At 42.0% G+C, this 7,002-nt stretch overlaps 1 long non-coding RNA gene across 1 annotated transcript; it reads right to left on the bottom strand.

The window, feature by feature from the left end:
- Window positions 1–3,010: 3,010 nt before the first annotated feature.
- Window positions 3,011–5,872, bottom strand: LOC309398075. Its single transcript, XR_014176343.1, has 3 exons — window positions 5,850–5,872; window positions 4,787–4,843; window positions 3,011–3,080 (listed from the first exon to the last, which is right to left on the bottom strand). It is a non-coding gene; the product is annotated as an uncharacterized lncRNA (long non-coding RNA).
- Window positions 5,873–7,002: the final 1,130 nt, after the last annotated feature.

Here is a 7,002-nt window from a genome sequence, read left to right as displayed (position 1 = left end):
GGCAGTTGGAACAGTTTTTTTCAGGTGGGGAGGGGGAGTAGAACTCCTTAGCATCAGAGCGTGTTAATTACTGTATAAGAAATACTAATATATATAAATTCTAACCTTGAACCACAGCTTGGAAAATAACAACTACTCTTTCCCCTGTGTTCTCAAAACAAAGAAAAGAACCACTCCTGCTTCATCATCCCACTTCTGCCAAATAGGCCGAGAATATGAATTCCCCCCCAAAATAATTTGATCTTCATGTTACATCATAAATAGAGAGGATTCAGTGCTGATCATCTCCACCTTCAATTTAACCAGTTCCTCCGCTGTTAAAGCTCAGGGTGAAATGTACTTTATAGGGGCAATATTCAATCATTCAATCACCCTTTCTCGTTGAAAATTATTCTTGGGAAGATTGTATGTATAAACATCTATTGATAGAAAAAATCCTGAGTGTCTCCTTTATCAGGCTGGGAAGAAAAGCTTGTGGTTTTTTTCCCCCCTGATAGGATCCTTCTCTCTCTCTCTCTCTCTCTCTCTCTCTCTCTCTCTCTCTCTCTCTCCCTCCCTCTCTCTCTCCCTTTCTCTCTCTCCCTCCCTCCCTCCCTCTCCCCCCTCTCTCTCCCTCCCTCCCTCCCTCTCCCTCTCCCTTTCTCTCTCTCTCTCTCTCTCTCTCTCTCTCTCTCTCTCTCTCTCTCTCTCTCCATCCTTTCTCCTTCTCTCTGTCTGTCTTTCACACATGCCCTCCCTCTGCTTGTCCCTTCTTTGTTTAAAATAAGCTGACCACATTGTGACCTTTGGTAACCCACCGGCCAAAAATTACAACCAGCCACAGCAAACAAGCAGCCCGGGGTCAAAAAGAGCAGGGTCTGCTAAAAGTTAGTAATCATACATTAATTCCCTGACATAATTAATCAAAATGAAGTGCTGTTATCTACCGCAGAACCTTTAACCTGTTACAAAGGGGTCAATTAGACAACCACTTGAGTCCCGGGAGTTTGGGTACAAATAGCATGCTCCCTTCTCATCTAGGGACACCCAAAGTAGAGAAAAAAATGCCTTTGAAGTCCCCAATCTACCAGTTTGGAGATATAATTTCATCCTTCAAGTTAAAAGCTCTTGTTCTCTCTTTTAAAGGAGAGGAAACATTCGCCTTGTGCAAGTGGCTAAGGGTGTTGGTGTGTCCCCCCCCCCCCAGCTACTAAACATCTATTTGTTACATTCCTTTTTCAGGATGGTCTACACCTGTCCAGAAAAAAAAAACGGAGAGAGGGAGAAAAATATGGTATATCACAGAAGGGAGTACAGCCCCTTACATTTTGTAAATATTTAAGTATATCTTTTCATGTGACAACACTGAAGAAAAGACACTTGGCTACAACGTAAAGTAGTGAGTATACAGTTTGTATAACAGTGTCAAAGCAAACTAATGCATCGCATAGCCTTTAATGTCTAAACTGCTGGCAACAAATACTTGAATATTTACAAATGTGAGGAGGTGTACTCACTTCTGTGATATACTGTATTTCTCTCTCTCTCTCTCTCTCTCTCCCTCTCTCTCTCTCTCTCTCTCTCTCTCTCTCTCCCTCCCTCCCTCCCTGTCTCTCTCTCTCTCTCTCTCTCTCCTTTTTTTTTGGGGGGGGGGGAGGACAGGTATAGACCATCCTAAAAATGGAATGTAACATACATGTAAAATTTATACTAAAAACAAGATCAACTGAAAAGCTTAGAAGCCGGATGTGTTTATCCCCTTAAGAAGACAGTAAATCTGAGCTTTGTTACTTCAATAAGAGGGAAATATTTCAATTCTGGAGCTTAATGATGCATACCATTTTCATTCTGGTATGTGTGTGTCCTTGTATCTTCAAGTGTACATTGGGAGTCAAATTGCCACAACAGACCAAGAAGATTCAACAATTGCAAATGTTCAAGAGGATTGGGATTCAGTGTTCACCTTTTCTGGCCATGCTACTTGGGGCTTCTGGAACAGGGGGTGTCAAACTCAAGGCTCGCGGCCCAAATCCGGCTGTGGGGAGCTTAGATCTGACCCTCAGGGCCATCCTGGAAGCAGACCAGCGGTGCCTCTGCCAGCGAAAACGGAGCTCACGCCACCCTCCCAGGCTCTGTTTTCGGCTGTGACGGCCTCCTGCAACCCTCCGCCAGCTAACATAGAGCTCGGGAGAACCATATGCAGCCTACCCCCACCCCCCAGCTCCTTTTTGCTGGCAGAGGGCTGCAGAAGTGACCTTGAGCTGGCCGTGCCCCCCCTGCCTTCCCCTGCCCTCCCCCTCAAAGTCAAACACAACCCCGATGCAGCCCTCAATGAAATCGAGTTTGACACCCCTGTTCTAGAAATTGCAGTCTTGATCATTTGGCCGGATACGAGATGACCATTCCCCCATCCATCGTGCAAGGGGATAATTACAGGTGTTTGAAAAGATTCCAAAACGGAATTTTATTTCCAGTGCTTCATTTAATCAGCTCTGGTGGGGTGATGATGTCTGTCCCATTTTGAGCTTTGCCATTGTTCAATGGTGTGACTAGCATGGAGCATTCAAAGTTACAAGATCACTGGCAAAAGTGACTTATGCCGAACTCTACTTACCTTCGCTACTGGTTTGCAAACGTGAGCGCACGCAAACCAGTAGCGAAGGTAAGTAGTATTCACCATAAGTCACTTTGCACCATGCATGCGCAGAGTGTCAAAAACGGACATGATGACGTACGGGTGGGTGGACGGAGCCTGCTACCGAGTGCTCCTGAAAGGGAAGTAGAACGGGGGGGGGGGAGAAGGGGCTGTGCTACATGATTTAAATTAGCTAGAAAGCAGGAAATCCTACTCTCTAGCTAATATAAATCGTGCTGATCGTCGGAAATACCGATTCACCTCAACTGGTAGCATTTTTTACTACCGGTTCGGGCGAAACAGTCCAAACCGGTAGCATTTCACTCCTGTTTATGACCATTTTTCACACTTACAAGCATTGCAGCTTTCCCATGGCCTTATGATCAAACCTTGGCCACTTGGCAGCCAATTAACATATATGATGGTCGCCATGTCCTGGGGTCATGTGACCACCTTTGATGATCTTCTGAAAAGCAAAGACAATGGGGAAGCCAGATGAATTTAACAACTATGTTACTAAATTAACAATGATAGTGATTCACTTAATGACAGTGGCAAGAAAGGTCCTAAAGTGAGCCAGAAGTCACTTAAAAGAATGTCTTCCTTAGCCACAGAAACTTTGGATTCAATTGTGGTCATAGGTTGAGGACTACCTGTATACCAAACATGGACTTTCCCCAATCTCAGAAACCTGAATCAATTTTTCCCAGAAAGTTTTCTATGCATCTATTTTTTTCCTCTTTTTTCATTAAATCTTATATTTCCTCCCCCCCCCCTCTTTATGAGATTTCAGGAATTATGGACAGCCTTTACTCTTATATAATTTAAAGAATTGATAGTTAGAACAATTAACCAGTGGAACAGCTTGCCTCCAGAAGTTGTGGATGCTCCAACACTGGAAGAGATTGGATACCAGTTTGTCTGAAATGTTGGAGGGTTTCCTTCCTAAAAAAGGGGTTGGGCTAGAAGATCTCCAAGGTCCCTTCCAACTCTGTTATTCTATTCTAGCTTCAATTAGGAATTACTTAGCTTTTACACATTCATCATCAATACAGGATTGAGAACTTCTTTTATTCATTCCTCGTTTAATTTTACTAGCGAATACATCTTTGAATATAGTTATTAAGCTACAGTACAAATTATAAATCTTTTCCTGCTATGTTTCATTAACTAAGGGAATATATAAACTAGGAACCTTATTTTATTCATATACAAGCTACGTAGTTCTATCCATAATCTGGTTTCCATAACTCAATATATTTTCTCCTCCTCCCCCCCCCCACTTTTCCTCTCCTCCATCCTTTCTCCATCCCCCTTTCTCTTTTTTAAATATACACATACACCTCTATGTTTAGTTTACTATATCTTTGTTATAATTGACTGGGACAAAAATGGTCTTAATGTCAACAAACCCTAGCAAAACATCAGCAAGTATTAGGATTAATATAAATTAACATAGCCTCACATAGTCCTATATACAGTGTTTTATAAATTCTAGTACTGCTTAGTTACAGTTTTATGGTTCTCTTAGTTTACAGCATTTAGATTGTTCATTGTAAAATTTAATTCCAATTTTATGGGATTGGTTTGCATTTTAATAACCGTACTCTGTAATTTAACCTGAATAATTTCATCTTTACCTTATTTTATTCCAGCAATATTTTGAATTTATATTTTAGAATAATTGTTATTGTTAGTTGTATGCTTATTTTTCACTGAAATAAGTAATGTCTATGGAGTTCTCAGTCTTCCAGGTCACAGTTGTCCCAAAGGTGCTTTTTCAAGAGGCAACTAGACTTTCTAATTTTTCTTTGAAGATGTTTTGCCTCTGATCCAAGAAGCTTCCTCAGTTCTGACTGGTTGATGGAGAATGGAAAGATTTATATTCATTACATGTTCAGCTGTCTGCAAGTAGTATAAATCCTTTCATTCCTGACCATCCAGTCGGAGCTGAAGAAGCTTCTTGGATAGGAAGTGAAATGTCTTCAAAGAAAAACCAGCAATTATGTTTATCTATTGTATCTGCTATATGGACAATCTACTTATGGGATGGGAAGTGCTATTAGATCATCAACCCACTGAGTGAAAGGTACATATATTTATCTTTCCAATGCTCCAATATCAATTTCTGAACACAGCCATGCCTTCATTTCAACTTTATTTCAACTTTACCAGTAGCAGAATATTGCATCCAGTTTTGGCCGCCATGATCTAAAAAAGATGTTGAGCCTATAGAAAGAGTGCAGAGAAGAGCAACCAGGAGAATTAGGGGACTCAAGGCCAAAACATATAAATAACAGTTGCTGGAATTGTCTAGTTTAATGAAAAGAAGGACTAAGGGTGACATGTGTTCCAATATTTGGGGGGGCTGGCTCTAAGAAGAGGGGGTGAACCTATTCTCCAAAGCATCTGAGAGCAAGACAAGAAGCAACAGGTGGAAACCAACCAAGGAGAGAAGCCAACCTAGAACCAAGGAGAAATTTCCTGACAGCTAGAACCATTAATCAGTGGAACAACTTGGTCTCCAGAAGTTGTGAACGCTCCAACACTGGAGGCTTTTAGGGTGAGATTGGACAACGGTTTGTCTGGAATGGTATAGACTATCCTGTTTGAGCAGGGGTTTGGACTAGAAGACCTCCAAGGTCCCTTCCAACTTTGTTATTTTTCAATTTGTGGGAAAAGGTAACAAACACTTTCCTCTAAGTCAGTGTTTCTCAACCTTGGCAACTTGAAGATGTCCGGACTTCAACTCCCAGAATTCACCAGCCAGCATTCGTTGGCTGGGGAATTCTGGGAGTTGAAGTCCGGACATCTTCAAGTTGCCAAGGTTGAGAAACACTTTCCTCTAAGTCAGGGGTGTCCAAACTTGGAAGTTTGGACACCCCTGCTCTAAGTCATCTGTGAGTTCTGCCTGTTATGAGGAATAAAAGCAGGATGCAGGAAGAACTATATTCCCCAAGCCACAGTAAACACTTACACCAGGTGCTTTTGAAAGAAAGGTAGTTTCCTGTTGACATGACAAGATGGAAAGAAACACCTAGAATTTAAATTTAAACCCTGGATCATAGATCTGCATGATAGTTCTAAGCAAACTCTTGCAAATCGGTATTGCAACATGGCACATATCACCCAAAATAAATATAGCTTCCAGCGCAAAGCTGTGCTGCTATTTCTCCCCCCTTCTGAAGAAACTTGGTAAAATGCTGTGGATGCTATTATCCAATCCAGTGTTTACCGTAGCTGTAGGCTGGTATTGTGCTCTGTAGCATTGCTGTTCTCCATTTCTTTTCTTTTCTTAAAGGCAAGGATTAGGTTGGGTGGCTGAATAGATGCCAGGGAGACAGTGAGGTGGAGATGAATCCCGTTGGGTCTCCAAACTGAGTGGCAGAGCACCTTTGGAATATCTTCTGTCGGTCCCTGGTATCGCTAGGAAGAGGAAGAAATCTATTATTATGTAATAAAGTTTAATTCAGACAAGCCATATGCATATATATATGCGCAGTGCCAAGCAGTGCCTGGATGAAGACTTAGATTAAGCGTGGCAGGTTCTTGTGAAAAGTTCTTTCAAACAGAGCAGAGATTGTGTGTGTGTGTGAGAGAGAGAGAGAGAAAGTGTGTGTGTTTGTGTGAGTGTGTGTGTGAGAGGCAGAGAGAGAGAGGGGCAGAGACAGAGAGAGACAGAGAGAGAGAAGACACAGAGAGAGGGAAAGATGGAGGGAGGGAGAGACAGGCACACACAGAGAGACAGAAAGACAGAGACAGACAGACAGACAGACAGACAGACAGAAAGGAGAGAGAGACAAACAAACAGAAAGAGAGACACTCAAAGAGGGAAAGAGACACAGACACACAGACACACACAGAGAGGGAGGGAGGGAGGGAGAGGAGAGAGAGAGAGAGAGAGAGAGAGAGAGAGAGAGAGAGAGAGAGAGAGAGAGAGAGAGAGAGAGATATTAGTAAAGGGAGTTAGATTTGTCACAAAATAGCTCTAAAATTATAGATGTCCTCCAGGAAGACATAAATATGGGCCATATGAAGATTGCTTACTCAAAATACTCCCTGGATCTGCTCTCTTGTACACGTTGGAGGTATTTATTCCTAGCTCAAGACAGGAGAGTAGCATTTGGAAATTACAAGAGGTTATTAAAGAATTCCACTGCTGCCTGAGTCAAAGCTTGATTGACCTAGTTTGATTAATTAGAGATGCTCCCCAATCCCCTTTGGACAGGAGGGTCTGAGAAGTCTACTTTGCAAGCAAGGAGCTTTCAAGACTTCTTAATAGATGGATTTTTAGAGAGTGCCTCTAAGAATGGTTGGAGAATTCTTAGAAGTGTGCTCCAGTTGAGAAAAATTCTGATTAAAGTCATTGTTCTAAGCTGATGGTTCCT

This window comes from Natrix helvetica, assembly GCF_964273705.1.
Source record: "Natrix helvetica genome assembly, chromosome: 12".
Classification (NCBI taxonomy): domain Eukaryota; kingdom Metazoa; phylum Chordata; class Lepidosauria; order Squamata; family Natricidae; genus Natrix; species Natrix helvetica.
The sequence above is the reverse complement of the archived record's forward strand: the minus strand, read 5'-3'. Positions and strand labels throughout refer to the sequence as shown.